The sequence below is a fragment of the Hemitrygon akajei genome, chromosome 21, assembly GCF_048418815.1.
Source record: "Hemitrygon akajei chromosome 21, sHemAka1.3, whole genome shotgun sequence".
Lineage (NCBI taxonomy): Eukaryota > Metazoa > Chordata > Chondrichthyes > Myliobatiformes > Dasyatidae > Hemitrygon > Hemitrygon akajei.
In genome coordinates this window covers 57,198,400-57,223,362 of record NC_133144.1, presented here as the reverse complement: position 1 = coordinate 57,223,362, position 24,963 = coordinate 57,198,400, and the positions used below count along the sequence as shown (strand labels likewise).

At 43.8% G+C, this 24,963-nt stretch overlaps 1 long non-coding RNA gene across 1 annotated transcript in view; it reads left to right on the top strand.

Moving 5' to 3' along the window:
* Positions 1 to 16,318, top strand: part of LOC140714337 (uncharacterized) — a 122,736-nt gene extending 106,418 nt beyond the window's left edge. Inside the window, exon 5 of the long non-coding RNA XR_012095862.1 lies at positions 16,265 to 16,318. This is a non-coding gene — a long non-coding RNA (uncharacterized lncRNA). The remainder of the gene's footprint in view (positions 1 to 16,264) is intronic.
* Positions 16,319 to 24,963: the final 8,645 nt, after the last annotated feature.

The following is a 24,963-nucleotide window of genomic DNA, read 5'->3' as shown; positions in this document are numbered from 1 at the left end:
TTTTCCCTGGCTGGGCTGTCTAGAATCAGGGGATCACAGTCTCAGAACTGGTATGCATTGAGTATGAAATTTCCTCATTCAGATGGTGGGGAACCCATGAAATCTCTCCACCAGAGGGCAGTAGAGTCATTGAGCCGATTCAGAATAGATTGATAGAGTTGTAAATAATGGAGGGAGAAGACATTGAGGTCAGTGATGTACTGTGGAGAGCAGTCCATCTGGTTGCACTGTCTGTATGGAGTGGTACCTGCATAGGATCGGAAGAAGCTGCAAAAAGTTGTAAACTCAGCCAGCTCCATCATGGTCACTAGCCTCCCCAGCCTCAACGACATCTTCAAAACACGATGCCTCAAAAAGGCGGCACCAGTCTTTAATGGTCCTTGCCCCTGGAAGACCCTCTTGTCATTACTACCTCAGGGAGGAGGTACAGGAGCCTGAGGACACACACTCAATGTTTTAGGAACAGCTTCTTCCCCTCTAACATCAGGTTTCAGAACGGACAATGAACAAACCCACAAACACTGCCTTACTATTTTTCCTCACTTTTTGCACTACCTATTTAATTAATTTTTATATATTTATTTCTTGTTGATATTTATAAGCTTGTTATATATTACACTGTACATCTGCCACAAAACAACAAATTTCACGACACATGTCACATTAAACCTAATTCTGATCAGTCATGGTCTTGGCAATTGATGGAACAGACCTGAAGGCCAGGATGGCTTAATCCTTCTCCTAATTCTTACTAGAATTTACAAAGAATGCAGATGTTGGACTCTAGAGCTGCCAGAAGAATTGTTCAGGTCAGGTAGCATCTATGAAAAGAAATGGACAGTCCACATTAGGGTTGAGACCCTTCATCTGGTCTGATGAAGGGTCCAGATGGAAGATCTCAACCTGAAAGGTGAACTGGTAAATTGGTTTATTATTGTCTCATATCCTGAGGTAGAGTGAAAATCTTTACTTTTCATCCAGACATACAGACCATTATAATTACCGGTAAGTGTTCCAGATACAAAGGAAGTGAAGAGCAGGCAGACAATAGGATCCGAGGCTATAATGAGATAGTATGTGAGATTGTCTATCTTATTGCATTAGAAGACCATTCAATAGTCCTATAATAGCTGGATAGAGGCTGCCCTTGAGTCCAGTGGCATGTGCTTTCTTCCATAGGTACTAATTTGCTTTAGAGCATTTTAGACCATAAGATGAAGGAGCAGAATTAGACCAATTGGCTATCCAATCTGCTCTGCCATTTCATCATGGCTGATCCATGTTACCTCTCAACCCCAGTCTCCTGCCTTTTCCCTGTAACCCTTCATGCCCTGACCAATCAAGAATCTATCAACCTCTGCCTTAAGTATACCCAATGACTTGTGGCAATGAATTCCACAGATTTACCACTCTCTGGCCAAAGAAATTCCTGCTCATCTCAGTTCTAAGTGGACTCCCTTCTATTCCGAGGCTTTCCCCTCTGGTCTTAGAGCCCCCACCATAGGAAATATCCTTTCCACATCCACTCTATTTTGAGCTATTCCTAATTCTTCTTACCTTCTGTCTATGTTGCCCTCTCTTGGCCATTTCCACAAACTTTCCAGAGTATTTCTGCTTTTGGACAATTCCCACTTTGATCAAGAGAAATTTCATAACCTAACCTATCCTGCTAATTTGTAACTGTTCACAAATGTACTCAGAGCATCCCAAAGCAGATGAGTAATAGGGGATTGACACAGTTTTGTCCATTTCTTTTATGTGATCTGGGCATTGCTGGAATTAATTACTCATCCTTAATTGCCCTTAAGGCAGTAGAGATGAGAAGCTAGGTTGAGTCATGAAATCTGCCTGGACTAGTCAGAAGTTCAGGATTTAGTCTTAGTGAGGGAAATGGAACAACAATGTAATCAACATTGGGTGCTGCCTGACCTACTGAGTTCCTCCAGAATTATGCATGTGTTACTCTGGACTTCCAGCATGTATCTGCAGAACCTCTTGTGTTTAAGAGTGTTATTTGAACTGTTTGGAAAACATATACAAGCTTTAAATCATTTTGGAGAGAAGTTTCAGATGGTGGACTTCAAGGGAATTGATTTTTTAAACTTTTGATGGTATTCCTTTCTGATATTTACATTACAAGATATTATTCCTATTTGGGAAAAGAATGAAAATGTTAATGGTGTGAGCATCGGTTCTAATGCTCTGTATCTGTCCTCCTCCTCCTTCAAAGAATGGGGTTTCTATCCCTCCACCATTGATACTGCCCTCGCCTGCATCTCCTCCATTTCCCAAACATTCGTGCTCACCCCATCTTCCCACCGCCTTTAACAGTGATAGAGTTCCTCTTGTCCTTACCTACCACCCCATCAGCCTCTGAATCAAACACCAACATCCTCCGCAACTTTTGCCATCTCCAAAGGGATCCCACCACTAAACATTTCGTGGCATTCTAGGGGCATGGTTGAAGCATTCCCAGTGGCCAGTGCTATTTATTGCTCTTGTCTTAAAATGCGCTCGTGAAATTATGGTGAGATGTTCGAGTGTATTTATTGTTACATTTTAGTTTGGGTTTTACATATTGACTGTAAGCAGGCTGTGTAATAATCACCTCCCCCATCTGTATGTGAGTGAGTGGGTTCTCACCAAACGATGGCGGTCTGTCTGTTGTCGTGCTCATCACAGTTTGGATAAATGAACTTTACTTGTTTGTCATCATGGACCGAATGCTCACCACAAAGGTGTCAGGAGAGGAATTAGAAATTGACAGCAAAATTGAAGAGTATGACGTCAGATGGAGCGCCTTATGACTCAGGGAGTAAGTCAAGGGACGAAGTGGCGTGTGCCTTCCCTACGTCCTCAGGCTGGGCTCCCGCAGATGGCACACTGACCTGGAGGGACCCCAGAAATGAGCATCGTGCCCTCCCAGAGGCCCCCAATGAAGCAAGAGTACCCAGGCTTCCCAACCCAGGGTACGCAGTGGAGCACGTCACCCGCCACACTCACAGCCTATGCAGGGGAATCCAAGATGCTGCAGCCATGAGAGGATGGGCAACACGGCAGGCACCAATACCATCGCTGGAGAGAGAGGAAGACCAAAGGGTCCCTGCAATTAACACCATGGGGTCCACCCTGAAGCACCCAGAAACAATGGTACCGGCCGCCTGGAGCCTTACCTGGTGCAAGTCAAACTTGCCGCGTGACACATCTGGTGGAGTCCCAGCAAGACAGTGGTGCACCTCGCCCTGGCACTGGAGGGAGATGCCCTAACCCCGGCCAAGTAGCATGACTACAGGACCTTTGTAGTGGTGCTGGAGCGGGGTTTTGAGCAGAGGCCATTGGAAGAAGCAAGGAGGGAAGAACAGGGCAGCAGGCTGTGAGGGAGAACGCCTCCGGGCGTTTGCAGCAGATCTCCACTGCTGTGCTTAGCACGGCTACCCGCTGCCCAGGAAGAGCTTGCCCTCCATGCCTTTCTAAAAGCTCTGATGCCAGGGTGCCCTCGGTAGCACGTTCGCCTGAAATCACCATCATCACCGGCCGAGGCTCTGAGAGAGGCAGAGAGGGCAGAAGCAATTTCAGCCCCTCAAGGTGTTCAGCATTGCCCCGCATGCCCTGAGCCTGGGCTTGTGTCACTAAGGTAAATAAGGAAACTGACGAGGAGGGGAGGAGCCCGTGAGACAGGTCTGACCAGCACCATACCAGCCCTGACACGTGGCATGGAGCGATCTCTGCTACCAACGTGGCGGGGCGGGCCACGTGGCCTGGAACTGACCCGCACCATCGCCCCCCACAGACATCACAGAATGCCAGGCAGCTGGCACAAGCCGAGAGATCCAGCAGAATCCCTCTGTCGTCTCCTCGCCGGGTGAGCTGTTTTGGTGAAGAGAGAGGTTTACATGTGGGCTGCCTAGTGCAGGGCATCAGATGCCAGGCGTTGGTGGACACGGGGTCAACCATCACCATCACCTGTCCCAGCCTGGGTGGACAATGACGGCGGTCCAGCTGGCTACGGTCACCGGCGACTGTGTGGCGATGAGAGGGAAGAGGTGACTGTGCAGCATAGTGGGGAAAAATAACCATGACTGTGTTGCCACCCATAGCTCCAATCTGCTAATTAAATTTGCTGATGACACTACACTGATTGGCCTAATTTCAAATAATAACGAGGCAGCCAACAGGGAAGAAGTCATCACTCTAACACAGTGGTGTCAAGAAAACAACCTCTCCCTAAATGTCACAAAAACAAAGGAGCTGGTTGTGGACTACAGGAGGAATGGAGACAGTCTAACCCCTATTGACATCAATGGATCTGGGTTGAGAGGGTGAACAGCATTAAGTTCTTCCACATACACATCACTGAGGATCTCACATGGCTGTGTGGTGTAAAAAGCACAACAGCGCCTCTTTCACCTCAGACAGTTGAAGAAGTTTGGTATGGACCTCCAAATCCTAAGAACATTCTATAGGGGAACAATTGAGAGAATACTGACTGGCCGCATCACTGCCTGGTATGGGAACTGTACTTCCCTCAATCACAGGACTCTACAGAGAGAGGTGTGGACAGCCCAGTGCATCTGTGGATGAGAACTTCCCACTGTTCAGGACATTTACAAAGACAGGTGCATAAAAAGGGCCCAAAGGATCATTGGAGACCAGAGTCACCCCAACCACAAACTGTTCCAGCTGCTACCATCCGGGAAACGGTACCACAGCATAAAAGCCGGGACCAACAGGCTCCGGGACAGCTTCTTCCACCAGGCCATCAGACTGATTAATTCATGCTGATGAAACTGTATTTCTATGTTATATTGACTATCCTGTTGTACATAATATTTATTATAAATTACTATAAATTGCACATTGCACATTTAGACAGAAATGTAATGTTAAGATTTTTACTCCTCATGTATATGAAGGATGTAAGTAATAAAGTCAGTTCAATTCAATTCAGTGGGGCTTGAGGGGTGGCAGGCCAACATCGAGGGCTCCTGCATATTGGCCTGGACTGCTGTCTGGCTGGGGGCAACACTCTTACCTCAGCACTGAAGCCGTGGCTCTTCGGCAGGCCAGCTCCAGGAGCCAGGAAGGCAGGCAGAGCAATGACCGCCACTCATCTCACAGAAGCCCACCGCAGTGCGTCATACCCTGCAGCGGCCCAACGTACCACAGCAGAACCGGGGGCAAGCCGCGGTGGCGGCCAGCGGTTATGTAGACCTCCCCACCGTTGGCCAGCAGCGAGCAGGTGAGTGATCCATTGGTGGCCCGGGTGAGGGGTTGGCTGAGCGTGGGACGGCAGCTGGAATGGGCAGAGATCTCCGCCTGGATCCAGGCACTAAAGCCGTTTACTCTCAGTGGGGCATGCTGGAGGAGCACAGCTGCTGTCCAGTGCTGGCAGCAGATATCGAATTGACTTTATTATTTACCTCCTTCATATTCATGAGGAGTAAAAATCTCCGCATTAGGTCTCTGTCTAAATGTGCAATTTTAGTCATTTGTAATAAATATTATGTACAACAGGACAGTCAATATAACAGAAATACAGTTGTGTCAGCATGAATTAATCAGTCTGATGGCCTGGTGGAAGAAGCTGTCCCGGAGCCTGTTGGTCCTGGCTTTTATGCTGCCGTACCATTTCCCGGATGGTAGCAGCTGGAACAGTTTGTGGTTGGGGTGAATCGGGTCCCCAATGATCCTTTGGGCCCTTTTTACAGACCTGTCTTTAAAAATGTCTTGAATAGTGGGAAGTTCACATCTATAGATGCACTGGGCTGTCCGCACCACTCTCTGCAGAGTCCCGTGACTGAGGGAGGTACAGTTCCCATACCAGGCAGTGATGCAGCCAGTCAGGATTCTAAGAATTTGGGGGCCATACATCTCCTGCAGCTGGTGGTCCCCTGGGGACTCTGCACAACAGTGCTGCAGGAAGTGCACGGCCTGGTGGGGGACCGCAAGGACATTGAGCAAGCTGCGTGAACACTTCTATTGGCCTGGGTGCAGGCAAGACGTGGAGCCGTCCATGAACTGCGGCCACACTTGCACATCCCAGAAAGGGCTAGGCTTCCAGTCTAGGGCACTGATGCAGCAGTACCTGATGGGGCCCAGTATGGGTCAGCTGCCCCTCCCGGAAGAGGGGCCTATCCCCTATGCTTGGAAGCCAGTGGAAGGAGCCAGGAGCGATGCTCGTCCATGTCTCTGATGTGGTCTACTGGGTGCAGTGGCCTGAGCAGAGGAAAGTACTCGTGCTGCACTGGGACTGGCTGGTGTTGGCCACCACTGACCCAGCGAGACTGAAGAGAGGAAGTGACACTCCAGATGCCCTGCCTCTTGCCTCGCCAAATAGTGCCACCCCTCAGGGGCTACAGACACCCCGAGCAACCCAGGCAGTGGCATAGTCCACCACCAGAACTTTTGGACTCTAGGTTTGCCAGGAACGGCTGACCCCATCGGTATGGGCAGTGTGTACAAGTGCAATTTATATTCATGTATCGTTACATTTTAGCTCGGGTTATACAGTTGTTCGCTTGTATGTTTGTGGGTCACTCTAACTGTAACCGGGGTGTGCGATAATCACCTCCCCCATCCTCACGTGACTAGATTGGCTCTCACTGAGTGATGGTGCTCTGTCTGTATTGTGCTTGACACTATAAAAAGAGCAGATGAGATAAGTGAGCTCTTCTCATCTGTCATCATAGACCGAATGCCCGCCAAAATATCTTTACCTCCCCTACCCTCTCTGCTTTCCGCAGGAATTGTTCCCTCCATACTTCCCTTGTCTAATTGTCCCTCCCCACTAGTCTCCCTCCCTGCACTTATCGCTGTACAATACCCTGGTTAATATTTCTTTTGTAATACTGCGAGGTGGTTCATATGAACAGTTTTATGTAAAAGCGATGTGTCCTGCTGGTAGAATGTTTCTGTTTCGGCTGAAGATAAGAAGCCCTGATGTTCAGCTTAGGAATGTGGTGTCAGTCAATCGGGACGATGGGATCTGGAGAAACTTCCAGATAGAGCGGGGCAGAGAGAGTTCTGTGACAGACAGTAGTCCGGTTTGAGGGAGCAGGATGGAAGTGAAGGTGCCACAGAATGCCACTGGAAGGAGAGTCCCCATTGCACAAAGTTCTTTGTGCAAGTGATCGGCTCCAAGGAGGAAGGGCCAATACTCCTGAGAGAGAGCCACTTTGTTCGAGATGGATTTCAAGGGAAGTTCAGGATTGAGTGAGTGCTTTCACTCAGTCTGTGGGTCTGGTGCTGTGAGCAATGGTTGTATCCAGCTTTGGAGGAGATGGTCATGTGCACATTTAGACTGGCTTAACTGTAATGGACATATTTAATATATTTTTCTCCTTTGTTTTCTTTCTTTTAATATCTATTTGATAAAGCTGAAATTGGTAAATATCCTCTTATTATAATTTTATGTGGTGTACGATCTTTTATTTCTTACCGATCAATAATTGTGTATGGACAGTATTTACACAGCATTTGCTCAAATCGAGGTTTCGTTGATTGGAACATCACGACACTCCTGTTTGGGTGAACCCCAAATCATACCAACCCTAGACGTATATTGTTTGTGAAAGGAGGCCTTCTCACCACTGAGTCACATGGATGTTTGCAGAGTTAGCTAACGAGCCGAGTTTGCATACGAGCCTGGTGAGAGGGTTACACCTGCATGTGGCCTAAGTATTACTCCTACCCATTCACTTCCTCCCTCGCCTCCACTTAGGGTCCTGAATAGTTCTTCCAGTTGTGTCTGCATTCACTTGCAAATCATCCATCATGTCCGGTGTTCCCTATGCGGCCTCCTCTACATTGGTATGACCTGTTGTACATTGGGGGACCACTTCACCGAGCACTCCTGCTCCATCCGCAAAATGTGGAACTTCCTGATTGCCAAACTTTATCATTCCAATTCCCATTCTCGTTCTGACATGTTGGTCCATGGTGTCCTCTAGTGCCAAGATGAGGCCGCCCTCAAGGTGCAGGAGCAACACCTTACATTCTGTCTGAGTTGCCTCTAATCTGACGGCATGAATATCGGTTTCACCATCCGAGTAAAAAAAAACTCCCTCCCCTCTCTCTCTTCTTCTATTCCCCTATCACCTCCCTCTGGTGCCCCTCCTTCCCTTACTCCATTGATCCAATCTTCTCTCCTACCAGATTCTTTCCTCTCCAGCCTCTTAAGTTTCCTACCCCCTGTTTCACCTCTCACCTTCCAGCTAGCCTACCCTCCCCCCAACTTTTTATTCTGGTGTCTTCCCCCTTCCTTCTCAGTCCTGAAGAAGGGTCTCGGCCTAAAACGTCAAATGTTTATTCGTTTCCATAGTTACTGGCTGACCAGCTAAGTTCCTCCAGCATTTTGTGTGAGTCGCTTTAGATTTCCAGCTTCTGCAGACTTTCTCGTGTTTACGATCTGCAGAATCTCTTGTGTTTAAGAGTGTTATCTAGACTTTTTGGAAAACATATACAAGCTTTATAAAATATATTTTAAAGTAAGCCTGTGTTTAGTGCGAGCCATCAAAGTTAATTGTTGTCTTTGTAGTAGTTTGATGTTAACAATGGCCTAGAATCTGTGCTGAGTATACTTTTCAGAGTTTTGATGCAGAAAATTTTGGAGTGTCTTCTGCTCAATTCATTAGCACAGTTAAACATGAAATCTAGAAGTTAGCTGTCAGTCATTACTGCTGTTAGCTATGCCTCACAAAGCTGGCATACATCATTAAGGACTTCTATCAGGCAGGATGTGTCACTTTCTCATTGCAACTATCGGGGAGGAGATACAGGAGCCTGAAGACACTCATACAATGTTTAAGGATCAGCTTCTTTCCCTCTGACATCAGATAGGGGCGTAGTGGTTAGCACAACACACCACAGTACCAGTGACCCGGGTTCAGTTCCCACCACTGCCTGATAGGAGTTTGTACCTTCTCCCCATGACTGCACGAGTTTCCTTCAGATGCTCTGGTTTCCTCCCATAGTCCAAAGATGTATCACTTGGTAGGTTAATTGTCCATTGTAAATTGTCCCGTGATTAGGGCAGGATTAAATTAGGGGATTGCTGGGTGGCATGACTCAAAGGGCCTATTTCCCATGTTGTTTCTCAATAAATACATTTCTGAACATTACCTCACTATTTATGCTTTCTTTTTTCCATTGCTTACTTAATTTAACTATATATATATATATATATATCTTCTTTCATTTTGATTCTGATTCTGAGCTATAATTGCTACTAAAAATGCATGTTCGTCTATTTCCTTTTCTCTCAGCTTCAGCCTTAGTGCGTGTACACGTCATGCTCTTTATTTCCTTTCCACTTAAAACGGCTGTGAGTTTAGTGGCAAGTTCGAGTTTCCTTGATTGCTCACTTCAACCTGTCTTTGGATGCCATAGAGATAGTGGGGTGGCGGGGGAGGGTCGATGGCATCCAAAAACAGGCTGAAGTGAGCATTGTGTGGGAAGTAGAGTTCATTGTGTGGGAAGCTTTCTTTGAGGATAGCCACATTCCACAGAGTTCATGCCATTTTTTATTGCCAAAGTGTGTAACTGAAAAAACACCCATTTATTTTCAGTAAAGCAATACAGACTATTTCAGAAGACAAACTTAAAAAGGAGCAACACACACGTAAAATGCTGGAGGATCTCAGGAGCTCAGGCGGTAATGAAGGAAATAAGTAGCTGATGTTGTGGGCCAAGATCCTTCATTGGTCATCAGTCCTGATGAAGGGTTTTAGCCCAAAATGTTGACTGTTCATATTCCTGCCACTGACACTGCCTGACCTGCTGAGTTCCTCCAGCGTTTTCTATGTGTTCCTCAAGATTTCTGGTATGTGCAGAATCTTATGTGTCTCAGGTGTTAAAAGGAACTTGAAAGTGCATGTTTACTGAATCTGGATGCCAAACAGAATGAAGTATTTATGCAGTACGGGAAATCTTTTGTTATTAGTCCTCTCGACTGAGAGGAGGCATTCACAGGAGATTGGGCACTTGTTTAGTAAAAACCACGGGACATAATCCTTCCTTAATATCAAGTCATGAAATTACTTTGTAATCTGTTTTAAACACTGTTTAGACATCTTCGGCAGTATTTGAGTCACTCAAAACTTAAAATTTGATTCAGGTTGCTGGATCATGTAACAAGGTTAATTGCTGGGTTGCAAAATGCATTACAAAGCTAATTATTATGGGCTTCCTTTCTTAAAACTACATTGAAGCTAGTTACACATCAGTGGAGTTATTTCTGCCAGAGCTGTTTGGCTGTGAGGCAGTGTTGCTTCTTACACAATGGCTAACTCCCTGCCCAAATTTTATGGTCAAGTCACGTATCAGTAGTTGTACAATCTCCGGAGAACATTGTCCTCCACAGTTTTATCTTTGTATGTTCTTTAAAGATTTTTTAAATATATAAGATGATAAATGATGGAAAAACTGTATGTTACACCTGTACGATTGTGTCATTGAATCCTCCTAATAACCACATGTGAGATAGTAATAAAGAATTTTCTATGTGACAACTCATCAGTTCATCTGAAGGTTACTTATGAAAAGGGGTCTGAAGCAGTAAAACTGTTCTGAATGGCTTGTGGGAGTTGTCAGCCGCCTGAAAGGTTTTTAAAAATCATGTGGTCTTGCAGAAAGACTCAAGCTGTCAAGTGAACATCGATACATACAGAGAAATGGGGCATTTGTGTTAATGACCAATACGCCCAAGGGTGTGCTGAGAGCAGCCCTCAATTGTCATCACACATTCCAACATCAACATAGCATGCCCACAATGCTTGGCAGAACAATGCAGAACACAACAACAGCGAGAAAAGCCCCATTCCTCCCTCCCACCTATTCACAAACACTCCAGGACTGTCTCCAGTGGGCACATATTCCGGGTTGCAGAGTTTGACCGTCCCTTGACCGCCCTAGTGGACTCACAGAGATTACAAACTCTGCTCTGTCCAGCTGGCCTCGACTTCCAGACCTCTGATTCATCCTCTAGCCGCGACCCTCAGCATTGAACGCAGTACATGCCAATCACCAAACATCGGTCCTCAAATTCTGGATCTGCTGATGGTGGGACTGTGAATGCTAGGCCTTGGACTCTGGTATCACCAATTCATGAATCGAGGTTTATTAGAACCTATTCCTACTGCCAACACAGAACTCCAACTCCAGTGTCCACTGACAACTCACTGAGCTGGGGGAGGGTCCCTCGTCCACTCTCCTGTCACACATCAAAAATTCCCTGTTTGCTTTTTGATACTGATTGAATTACAGGTGTGAATGTCTTTGGCAAATGCGAATTTACAGCGGTGAAGGTCATGACAAACAGTTGGTGCTCATCTGAATTCGTTCCTTAGGAGGTGAGATGAAATAACAGACACCCTCTGCTAAGGGGAATTTATCTCATTGTCTGTACCATCGATGGCCCTCATAATTTTTCCTACTTCAGATTGGTCTCCCTCAGCTCTTTGCCCGCCATAAAACAACATCTACCAGTCTCTTCTGAGAGAATATCAACTAAGTGAAAAGGGTATTTTGCTCCATTTGAAGCGTACTGGCCTTTGAAAAGAAAGAGTTGCCTACAACTAAATCATAAACATGAGGAAGTCCACAGATGTAGGAAATCCAAAGCAACACATGCAAAATGCTGGAGGAACTCAGCAGGTCAGGCAGCATCTATAGAAATGAATAGACCATCGAAGTTTCTGGCTGAGGCCCTTCTTCAGGAGTCCTGCAGGTCCTCCAGCATTTTGTGTGTGTTACCGACACCTACATGCTCTAATGTCCAGGATTATGTACTGTGGGCACCTTCAAACCCCCCTCCTTTTTTTATATTAGCTTTCTCTCCTCTTTCTTTCAGTCCTGATGATAGGTCCTGACTGCCCACTTCCCTCCATAGGCACTGCCTGATCTCAAGTTCCTCCAGCGCCTTGTGTGTCCCTCCAGTCTCTTGTGCCTTTAAGTTGAAGTATTCCCCCTTTTGTTCCTATAGTACAAAAAGGCAGTTCCCCACAGTGCCAAGCCCAACATTTAGCCATGTTATTGAAACAAGTTATTATTTTATCACTGGCTTTCAAATTTGCTGTACGTAAATTCCAGAATGATTTCTAACATTACAATAATGACTATACTTCCAATGCATTACTTTAAGATAGCACAAAGTGAAAGACAAACACAGTTTTCACCTCCCTCTGGTGCCCCTCCTCCTTCCCTTTCTCCCATGGTCCACTCTCCTCTCCTATTGGATTCCTTCTTCTTCGGCCTTTTGCCTTTTCCACCTATCACCTCCCAGCTTCTCACTTCGTTCCCCCCTCCTTTCCCTACCCACCTACGTTCCCCCTTACCTGGTCTCACCTATCACCTGCCAGCTTGTACGTCTTCCCCAACGCCCCCCCCCCATCTTCTTAATCTAGCTTCTGACCCCTTCCATTCCTGTCCTGATGCAGAGTCTTAGCCCAAAATGTCAGCTGTTTATTCCTTTCCATAGATGCTGCCTGATCTGCTGAGTTCTTAATCTGGATTTCCAGCATCTGCAGAATCCTCTGTTTACATTTTTGCATATCTGTTCAACATCAAGTTGCTCTAGATAGAACAATGCTTGTTGCTCTGCATTGCCTTCCTGATACCATTATTGATAGAAACGCCGAATCCATTATGTGATTAACCTTTCTAACAAATAAAACATGTTTGACAACATTTCCAAGAAATTTGTTTGCATGATAAATTTCATAAGGGTCGATATTCTTCTGTAGAACTCAGAAGTAATGCGTGAGTATTTGAGTTGCTGTCGCCTTCCTGTCAGCTTGAACCAGTCTGGCCACTCTCCTCTGACCTCTCTCATTAACAAGGCAATTTGCCCACAGAGCTACTGCTCACTACATGTTTTTTTGTTGTTTTTTGCACTGTTCTATGTAAACTCTAGAGACAGTTGTGTGTTAAAATCCCAGGAGATCAGCAGTTCCTAAGATACTCAAACCACCCAGTCTGGCATCAACAATCATTCCACGGTCAGTCATTCAGATCATATTTCTTCGCCAACAACTGAACCTCTTGACCATGTCTGCATGCTTCTATACATTGGGTTTCTAACCACGTGACTGGCTAATTAGATATTTGCATTATTGAGCAGGTGTACAGGTGTACCTAATAAAGTGGCCACAGAGTGTCAAAAAGTTTAAACAAAGAAACAGGTCATCTTACGCAAGAGACAAGCAAATTTAGGATGAGTCTGCTTGCTCTTTGGTCCCTAGTTAGCTAACTTACAAGGTAAAGTAAGTTAGGATAAAGTTGGCACAGAGTATAGCAGTTACTATAACGCTATTGCAGCACCAGCTGTAAGGCAAGAGTTCAATACCCACCGCTGTCTTTAAGGAACTTGAATGTCCTCCCCACGACCACATGGGTCTCCTCCGGCTGCTCCAGCTTCCATACACATTCCAAAGACGTGTGCTTAGGATTGGTAAGCTGTGAGCAAGCTGTGTTGGCACCAGAAGAGTGGTGACACTTGCAGTTTGCCCAGTAAAATCCTCTCTAATTTGACTTGATAAAAACAACGCATTTCACTGTATGTTGTGATGTACATGATAAATAAATATAATCTTTCCAAAAAAAAAGCTGGTCAGTAATAAATCCAGTTGGGAACTCAGGAGAAAATTCTTTATTCATGCCCCAAGAATGCAAGGTCTATACCCAAAGCTTTGACTGGTGATGACCAGTGGTCCAATGCTGTGGGTAAGCCTAGTCATTTCTAAGGTCGGGACATGTTCGGCACAACTTTGTGTGCTGAAAGTCCTGTATTGTGCTGTAGGTTTTCTATGTTTCTATGTTACCTTCTTCACCACCCTCTATAACTGTCACGTTTCTTTTAGGGAACTATGCACTTGTACCCCTAAGTCGATCTGTTCTACAACACTCCCTAATGCCCCCCTGTTAATTCAAAGTCCTGCCTGGTTTGATTTGACAAGATACAACACCTGATGTTTTTGTGTATTAAATGCCATTTATCATTCCTTGATATATTTATCTAACAGGAGAAGCCCCACCCCCCCCCCCCCCCGGTAACATTGCTGACCGTCACTGTCTACCATGCCATCTATTTTGGTATCATCTACAAACTTACTAATCGTGCTCTTCCTCTCTTCTCACTACACAATCAGATAGAAGGTTCAAGAGCCTTGGGACTCACATCACCAGGTTCAAGAGCAGTTACTACCCCTGAACCATGAGATTCTTGAACAAAAGGGGATAGTGACCCTCACTTGCCTCGTCATTGAAATATTTCTACAACCAATTACCTTACTTTAAAGACTCTTAATCTCATTATCTCATATTCTTGTTATTTATTTATATTTGCATTTGCTCAGTTTGATGTCTTCTGCACTCTGGCTGATCTTTTATTGATCCTGTTGTAATTACTATTCTGTAGATTTGCTGAATATGCCCACAGGAAAATGGACCTCGGGGTTGAATATGGTGATATATCATAAATATATATTTTGATAATAAAATTTATTTTGAATTTTGTACCATCTAATCCAAATTAATTATATAAACAATGAACAACCATGGGCCCAGTACTGACCCCTGGGACACACACTGTGGTGACACAGGCCACCAGTTCAAAAAACTAACCATCATCCACTACTTCCTGCATCGAGCTAAATACCAATCCAGTTGGCTATCTCTCCTTAGATCCCACGTGGTCTACCTTCCATACAACCATATAACAATCACAGCACGGAAACAGGCCATCTCGGCCTTTCTAGTCCGTGCTGAACACTTACTCTCACCTAGTCCCACCTACCTGCACAGCCCGTAACCCTCCATTCCTTTCCTGTCCATATACCTATCCAATTCTTTTTTAAATGACAAAATCGAACCTGCCTCTACCACTTCTACACTCCAGACTAGGCTTCCATGCGGAATTTTGTCAAAGCCCATACAAACAATATCCACTGCCCTGCCCTCACCCATCCTCTTCATTACCTTTTCAAAAGATCCTTAACAGATTATTGGCACCCTCTAATTCTCCTACCAAGTACTTTCACTTGATGCCCACAATATGTTGGAGGAGCTCAGCAGGTCAGGCTGCAACTATGGATGGGAACAAACAGTTGACGTTTCGGGCAGAGACCCTTCATCAGGGCACTCATCATTCTTCATTACTGGATGAAGGGTCTTGGAACTAAAATCTCGACTGTTTATTCATTTCCATAGATGCTGCCTGACCTGCTGAGCTCCTCCAGCACATTGTGTGTATTGCTCTAGATTTACTGCATCTGCAGTACCTCTTGTGTTTTAAGTTTATGCCCTCTAATTTTTAACCAAAGGAGATAGGCCACATCTGTTTACTTATTTTAGTTCTCTCATATTTTGTACCCTTCAAATGAGTCTCCACTCAACCTCCCCTACTTCACCCAATCTTTCCCTGCAACAGTTTTTCAGTCCTGGCAACATCTTTATAAATCTCAGATGCCACCATTCAATTCAACTCAACCAGAGCTGAATTTTTACACCTGAATATTTTCTCCTGTAATAATAGATTGCCACAATATGGAAATACAAATTACTTCATCTAATTCCACTTTCTCTCTCTCTCGATACCAGCCAAAGCTGACTCAGAAATCAAATTATGAGTAACTAATGCAACATCTTTCAGGGGACTGGGCCAACAATTACTTTTAATTCTCACTTCTGTTCCCAACTCAAAACTTTGCTCTCAAATAACCTTTATCTGGCATTTGAATGGTGCGTCAATGTCTAAATAACTTGGCAAAAGATAATTCCTGTAATTTAGCAGTAGGTAATCAGGATTGCTCTTCAGATACCTCCTACGGTTCGGAACTGGAGGGTTGGATGCCAAGATTTAAGATTCAAGGTAGACTTTTAGCAGGGAGTGGAGGGATATGAAGCATGTTCAGGCAGAAGACGTGGGTTTAATTTGGCATCAATACAGTCACAATGGGCTGAAGGGCCTATTTCTGTGCCATACCATTCATGTTCTGTGTTCCAGGTAGTAATAGAAAGTACTGGACACACTCTGAGCAAGCAGAATTTACTGTGTAATGGGTAAGTTGTGTGAGGGTGAGGGGGAGGATGCTTCAGGAGCTTTGATGTTTTTATCATTCATTCTATGGGGTTCTTACTTCTTGGATGTCTGTAAAGATTAAGAATTTCAGGTAGTATACTGTATATGTTCTTTGATATTAAAATGAACCTTTGAACCTTTGTTAAGTTGTTCTTGAATATATCTAAAAAACTTCTCCCCCTGGTGTAGTGGTCCCTGGATCTTCTGAATGAACGACAACCTCAGGACTTTTCACAGCTACAGGTAAAAACATAATACTAAGTCTGACTATATTGGAAAATGCATCTAACTACTGATGTTGAGCTTCATGCACTATGGAAGGAGTTTAGGAAGTAGCTTATGGAGCTTTGTTTGGTCCTACCATTAACAGTCCTAGTTTACTGTACTGACAATAGTTAGGTCACAGTCACCATATACTGTAGCTTCCAACTCGTGTGCATTAATCTGTTGAAGTTTTAATGCAATTGATGACATAAATAAGTTTGTTTCCACTGCCTGGGTAAAGCTGACAACATAATGAAAGACCCTACTCAACACAGGTATTCTCCCTTCTCACTAGGCAGAAGATTCAAAAGTCTAAAACTACATACCACCAGGCGCAAGGACAACTTCTACCCTGTTGTTATAAGGCAATTGAATGATTCCCCCAACTATGATAAAATAGACTCTTGATGTCACATTCTACCATGTCATGTACTTGTTTGTGCCTTACAGTCTACCAGCACTCAATTGTAACACTTGATTCTGCATTCTGCTGTTGTTTTTCCCTTGTATTACTTCAATGCACTGTTGTGCTGAAATGATCTGTATGGATGACATGCAGGACAATTTTTTTTCACTTTACTCAGTACATGACAATAATAAACCAATTTTAAAACGGATTAACACATGGAGAGGACAGGCTTTCCAGGATTTGGGAACTACGTGTCATGGCTGAGTGTTAATCAAAAGCAATCATTGACGCAGAAAAGGTAAGTATCTAGGAAATATATAACTCGTGGGAGAATCATAGGCTAGAAGACATTTTGGTGACAGAAGCTGTTGAATGCAGAGGAGACTAGCTAGTGATAGTTGGTCCATTGACCAACTGTGAATCCATTATGTTCTAATAAAAAGAAAAGGAAACTTGTGCCAGTGATGAATGAGATACTGAATGTCTCTGCATCCAATGAAGCCATTAAATTGCAAAGCAAATCCTTCCACACTGGTAACAATTGAGAAATATTTGCTGGTGCCCACTTTGTGCCTGCCTGTCACGTACACTTGCCTGTTCAATCATTTAGTAATAGTAACACCTTTCACATTCTACAGGCACAAGACAATAGACCATAAGACAGGATCAGAATTCAGAATTAGGCCAGTTGCCCATCGAGTCTGCTCTGCTATTCCATCATGGCAGATTTATTACCTCTCTCAACCCTATCCTTCTGCCTTCTCCCCATGATCTTTGATGCCCTTACTAATCAAATACCTGTCAAACACTGCTTTAAATAAACTCAATGATCTGGCCTTCACAGTGGTCTGTGGCAATGAATTCCACAGGTTCCCCACTGTCTGGCTAAATAAATTCTTCCTCATCTCTGTTCGAAAGGGATGTCCTTCTATTCTGAGGAAATCATTGGAGTCAATGAGATAGCCCTCTTACAGGAATTTCCAATTTGGAATTGTGTTCAACAACAGTATGATTTTTCGGCAAACATTCTTTCTATTAAATAAATGAAAAACTGATCCTGTAACAAATGATCACCATTACTTGATAAAGCCAGCTGATACAACATGGAGGAGAACTTTTTCAGATAGATACAGTGCTGAATGGCATACTTTATACATCTGACTCCCTGGAGTAGTTTCTATTCTCTGCTGAGAAAACAACTCCAACTGCCTGACCTACTAAGTTCCTCCAGCATTTTGTGTGGGTTGCTTTGGATTTCCAGCAGCTGCACTCTTTCTCCTGTTGATAATTCCAGTCAGATATTCCGCTGGACTACCATTTTCCACTAAGCCATCAAATGGCTAAGATGTTTTCACTTACACAACTTTGAGCAGCTGGTTTACCATAAATTGACCTCTGTTTAGTGTATGAAAAAAGTTCATAAAAAGTTCAAAGAATTTGAAACTTTGATCTATAAGATACAGTGATAACAGTTATGTAAACCAAGTATAGCCATTAATCAACTAAACAACAATAAAATTAAACAATTTAGTTAATGAGCTCAGAAAAATTAATACATTCCCTGACCTGATATGGTCACTCTGGCAATTGTGGATTGTGCTCCCGTATTACTGTTGGGTGGTGTGGAAGATTTAGATCTGGTGATGATGACCATATGACAATATATTCTGAGTGACCACCTTATTAGGTTCACCTGTAAACTTGCTCATTAATGCAAAAATCTAACCAGCGAATCTTGTGGCAGCACCTCAATGCATAAAAGCACACAGACATGGTCAAGAGGTTCATTTGTTGTTCAGACCAAACATCAGAGTGGGGAAGACATGTGATCTAAGTGACTTTGACTGTGGAATGATTGTTGGTGCCAGATGGGGTGACTTGAATATCTCAGAAACTGTCAACCTCCTAGGATTTTCATGCACAACAGCCTCTAGAGTTTATGGAGAATGGTGGGAGAAACGAATAACACCCAGTTCCGTGAGTGAAAGTGCCTTGATCATGAGTGAGGTCAGAGGAGAATGGCCAGACTGGTTCAAGCTGACAGTAACTCAAATAACCACATGTTACAACAGTGGTATGCAAAAGATCATCTCTGAATGCACAACACATCGAACCTTGAAGGAGATGGGGTACAGTAACAGGAATCCACATACACTCAATGACCACTTTATTAGGTACAGGAGGTGTCTAATAAAGGGGCTACTGAGTGTATTTTGAAATTGTTGGCATTGGATTATTTTTGTCATATGCACCGAGGTACTGTGAAAAGCTTTTCTTCTGCATGCCATCCAGGCAGGTCATTCCATATATAAGTACATTGAAAAGGTAAAATGAAAAGCAAAATTCAGATTCAGATTCAGTTTATTGTCATTTAGAAACCACAAATGCAATGCAGTTAAAAAATGAGACAACGTTCCCCCAGAATGATATCACAAAAGCACATGACAAAACAGACTACAGCAGAAAATCCACATAACGTTTGGCAATCCCCAATCCAGAGTCAGGAGAGGCTGCTGCGTATTAATATCGCACTGCCGTCTTAGCGCGTTCCCCGGAAAGGAGCTCCAAATCACCAGACAAACAAGACCAAAAACTAAAGCTACAAGACCTGCACAAAACCACATAGTTACAACAGTGCAAACAATAGCATAATTGATTAAAAAAAAACAGACTATGGGCACAGTAAAAATAGTCCAAAGATGTTAAAGGACTGTAAGTTCAAAAGAAATCACCACACAATTTCCAAAAGTCTCCAGGGTCCCAACAGACTCACCATCCCACGCTGGCGGCAGAAGGGAATACCCCCGCGATGGACTTCCACGGCGCCGGCCGACTCAGCCTCACAGACGCAGCACACAATGAAAGCTCCGTCGAACCCAGCCTCGCAGACACAGCACACACCAAAAGCGACCTGACCGCAGCGGACTCCGAGTCCGTCGAACCTCCGAGCCGACAACCATCCCCTCCGGCACAGATTCTCCGAGCACCATCCTCTGCCGAGCGTATTAAGACGGCCCCACCAACGGCCATCGGCAACGCGACCCTGAGGACTGGGGGCCTGTTCTTCCCAGCAGAGTCCCGGACCTCACAGCAGCAGCAGCAACGAAGAAGGTCTTCCTGGAGATTTCCCAATGTTCCTCCGTGCTCCCACGTCCATTTTCAATTGATTATGATTGCGCACGGCACTCCACTTCACAAATAACAGATAATCAGCTCCGGAGTGGCTGCTGCAAGCTGTGTCACGCCGCCATCTTGGAAGGAAATGCAGAATTAAGTGTTCCAGTTGCAGAGTAAATGCAGTAAAGGCCAACAAATAAATGCAAAGAGGTTTTGTGGTTCGGGAGGGAGCCTCCAGCTGCTCGCATAAGACATAGGGCCATCGTCCTTTACGTGGTCGAGGTCAAGACTATGCCCTCTTATCTCTGTGTTCAGCTTGGTGATCTGCCTTTGCTTGTTGTGACATTGCTGCTGAACTGGACTCTGGAAAGTCACGCTTGTTCCTCCATCACACTTTATTTACTTCTGCACAAGAGGAACGGCATGGCCCCTGTCACCACACTGCTTGAAAGTCTGAACAAAGAAATGCCATTTTTATGCAAAATTCACTAGCAGTTATGGATATCAGTGAACTTTGTATGTTCAAATTCCTTACTTACTAGATCAATACCCATTTACAATACATGTATTAAATGTCAATAAGAACAACAAGCTAACAACTGAAGCTACTTTGAAGTTCATAAAGTAATTGTCTCTTAGTTAGTGTGTGTTCCTTGAACTATTCCATTACACTCTTGTCTTGACTCAGTAAGCCAAAATGGCTGCTGTCTCCTGCTGTGCAAGAGGGGTGCTACATCCATAAAAGGCCTTACTTCAAAGGACTCTCTTGCCTGAAATTCCCTGCACTCAATCTGTAAACAACTCTTGCTTGTACATTAATTAACCCTTAACTTACAGCTTCCACAGCTGATCAAACAATTTGCGATGGGGAGGGATGACTGTAACTGACATGTTTGTGTTCCACCAGCATTTTGTGTGTGTTGTTGTTTGAATTTCCAGCATCTGCAGATTTCCTCATGTTTTTTTCAGACTGTGATTATAAAAGTTGCTTAGAGTAGAGTCTTAAAGCAGGGTGCAGGATAGGAAAGGGAACTTACCTCTTCATCCTGACACCACATCGATACATTATTCAGTAACACTGTGTGTTGTGTGTTTAATATTTCAATAACATCTAAGTCATCGTGTGTGTATCTGCATAAATATATATATACACACAGTATATAGTTTGATTAAGCATTCTTGTTCATTTTTAAAAAATCATTATGGGTTACATATATAAATACATTAATTGCATATATCATCCCGCTACCAAGTGATATGTACACGCCTCACTTGAAGTAAAGATGAAGTTAAATCCATATTTTGGATTCCCCACATCTTCCTTTGAATTACTTTAATGTTTTGAAGTTACAAAACATGACACCGTGTGAATAATTGTTTTTGCTTTTTTTACGTTTCAAAGCTTGAAGTAAAATTATTATCAAACTACGTATCTGTCACCATCTACTACCCTGAGATTTATTTTCTAGTGGGCATTCACAGGAGAACAACGAAACACAGTAGAATCAGTGCAAAGCCACAAACAAAGAAAGACTGGCAAAGGACCAATGTGCTAAAAAGACAAACAGTGAAAATGAAATAAAACACAAATAATAATAACAATAAATAAATAGGTAAGTAAATAATATTGAGAATGTGAGTTGTAGAGTTCCTGTGGAATCATTTCAGCATTGAGGTGAGTGAAGTTATCCACACCAGACCAGAAGCCTGATTGATGAAGGGTAATAAATGTTCTTGAATTTGGTGAACACGAACCCTCAGGTTTCTATACTTCTTGCCCATGATAGAAGAGAGTAGGGAGCAAGGCCTGGATGGCGGTGGTCAATAGACAATAGACAATAGGTACAGGAGTTGGCCATTTGGCCCTTCGAGCCTGCATCACCATTCAATGTGATCATGGCTGATGATCAAGGCCCGTTCCTGCCTTATCCCCATATCCCTTGACTCCGCTATCTTTAAGAGCTCTATCTACCTCTTTCTTGAAAGCATCCAGAGAATTGGCCTCCACTGCCTTCTGAGGCAGAGCATTCCATAGATCCACAACTCTCTGGGTGAAAAAGTTTTTCCTGAACTCCGTTCTAAATGGCCTACCCCTTATTCTTAAACTGTGGCCTCTGGTTCTGGACTCCCCCAACATTGGGAACATGTTTCCTGCCTCTAGCGTGTCCAATCCCTTAATAACCTTATATGTTTCAATCAGATCCCCTCTCATCTTTCTAAATTCCAGTGTATACAAGCCCAATCGCTCCAATCTTTCAACATATGACAGTCCCGCCATCCCGGGAGTCAACCTCATGAACCTATGCTGCACTCCCTCAATAGCAAGAATGTCCTTCCTCAAATTTGGAGACCAAAACTGAACACAATACTCCCGGTGTGGTCTCACCAGGGCCCTGTACAACTGCAGAAGGACCTCTTTGCTCCTATACTCAACTCCACGTGTTATGAAGGCCAACATGCCATTAGCTTTCTTCACTGCCTGCTGTACCTGCATGCTTACTTTTAGTGACTGATGAACAAGGACACCTAGATCTCGTTGTACTTCCCCTTTTCCTAACTTGACACCATTCAGATAGTAATCTGCCTTCCAGTTCTTGCCACCAAAGTGGATAACTTCACATTTATCCACATTAAACTGCATCTGCCATGCATCTGCCCACTCACCCAACCTGTCCAATTCACCCTGCATTCTCCTAACATCCTCCTCATATTTCACACTGCCACCCAACTTTGTGTCCTTGATAATGGATGTTGCTTTCTTGTGGCAACACAATTCACAGTGTTACAAAGCAAACTCTAACTCTCTGGCAAGGATTTAGTTATTCCACTACATGATTGAAATTAATACAGTATTCTCAATTGATTTTCATACTTCCTGATTTTTTAGTCAATGCTCATAAGCAGTGACAGGTGTGTTTTATAACTCTTTGCTTCAATGGTATGGCTGCCTTGAGCAAAATACTCCCTTTTCAGTGCTGACTAGTCAGTCCAGTAAGATGTTTGGGAGTGCCACACCTTTCCCCCAAACCATCTGTCAGTCTACATGATGTACCAAACAGGAAGTATAAGCCTTCACTGATAACTATTTTTCATTTGATCTCCAGAGATTAACAGAATACCTCAGAAGGACATTCTTCTATCTTATCTCCAATGGACAGGTTTGACTGAGTTTGCTAAAGAGAGGATAATTTAAATTCCAGATGTAAGTTTAAAAATAAGTGACTGCAGATCACCCACTGGGTAAGGTTGCATCTCTGGAAAGAGAATAACATATCTTGTTGAAGAATCTTCATCAGAACTCCGACCTCAGACCTGAAATATTAATTTTGTTTCACTTCCTATTGGAGCTACATTGTTTGCTGACTGTTTCCAGCATTTTCTGCTTGCCTTTTAATTCCAGGCTCTTTGACAGAAGACAAGTACTCTCTGTGGTCTCTTCATTAGGTACAGGAGGTACCTAATAAAGTGACCGGTGAATGTATGTATGTATGTTCATGGTCTTCTGCTGCTGTAATCCATCCACTTCGATGTTCAATGTGCTGTGCATTCAGAGATGTTCCTCTGCATATCACTGTTTAATACATGGTTATTTGAGTTACTATTGCCTTCCTGTCAGCTTGAACCAGTCTGGGGATTCTCCTCTGCTCTCTCTCTCTCATTAACAAGGCATTTTCACCCAGAGAATTGCTGTTCACTGGATTTTTTTTTTAAAAATTGCACCCTTCTCTATAAACTAGAGAAAGTTGTGCATGAAAATTGCAGGAGGTCAGCAGTTTCTCAGATACTCAAACCACCCCATCTGACACCAACAATCATTCCACAGTCAAAGTCACCTTGATCACACTTCTTCCCCAATCGATGTTTGGTCTGAACAACAGAACATTTTGACCATGTCTACATGCTTTTATGCATTGAGTTGCTGCCACATGATTGGCTGATTAGATATATGCATTGACAAGCAGGTATACAGGTGTACTTAATAAAATGTGACTAAGGCATTTGGGATTAGTGTAAATAGGTATCACATTGGTATGGATGAGGAGGGCTGATAGGGTTATTTCATGTCATATATGTTCCTATGATTCCATAATTCTAATGTCACAGCAGCAGTCAGTAATAAATTAACAGCGACTGTAAGAAGCTAAATTGCGGAGGGTGAGACTAGCTTGATGAGGTATTCTCAATACACAAGAAGGGGTCCACAGCCGAGATGAAGATTCCTAGCCAAAGAAAAGGGAAGTGAAGGCTGCGGAAGGAAAGTTCAACATCTTTCTGCATATGAAATTCCTTGAGAGGGGATACAGTAGGATGAAGCCAAGGTTTCTGGTTAGGAGCAGAAGGGGGAGATCAGGAGGGGTAATATTAACACAATAAGGGTAAAGGTTGGGAGGAAAGATCCAGAGGAACACACAAGATGCTGGAGGAGCTCAGTGGGTTAGACACTTTGGGTCTTGACCTGAAATATCTACTGTCCAGTTTTCTCCACAGATGCAGCCTGATCTATTGAGTTCCTCCAGCGTTTGTGTGTTGTTTCAGATTCCAGTGTCTGCAGTCTCTTGTATCTCTAAGGTCCAGAGGAATATTGGAATACAGGACTTGTTGAGGTTTGAAAGGAATTGATGGGTGAAAGGAATGTCAAAGTCTTTTGTTAAACCTGTTGAAATAGTGAAGAATTGTGGACTTCAGGGAAAATCTACCCGGTTCTCCTCAAAACCTTGCCACCCAGCTGGGAGGGTAGGAGTGGATCTGGCTCAGCATCTCAGATGACAGTGTCCACTTCCTTGGTACTCCACTGCACCAAAGGTTAACCTGGAACTTGGTATCTGAGTCATGCACCATCTTGCATTTATACACGCACAAATTCACACGTGAGTGCCTGGTGATAGGGCTGTGAAGGTCCAGAAAATGGATCCTTCCAGCCTTGGAGTTACTGTCTGATGTTCAAGTGGAGTGACTTTGTCCTGATAAAGGATCTTGGCCTGAAACATTGACTGCTTATTCCTCTTATAGATGCTGCCTGACTTGCTGAGTTCCTCCAGCATTTTGTGGGCGTTGCTCTAGATTTGCAGTATCTGCAGAACCTCTTATGTTTATGCTC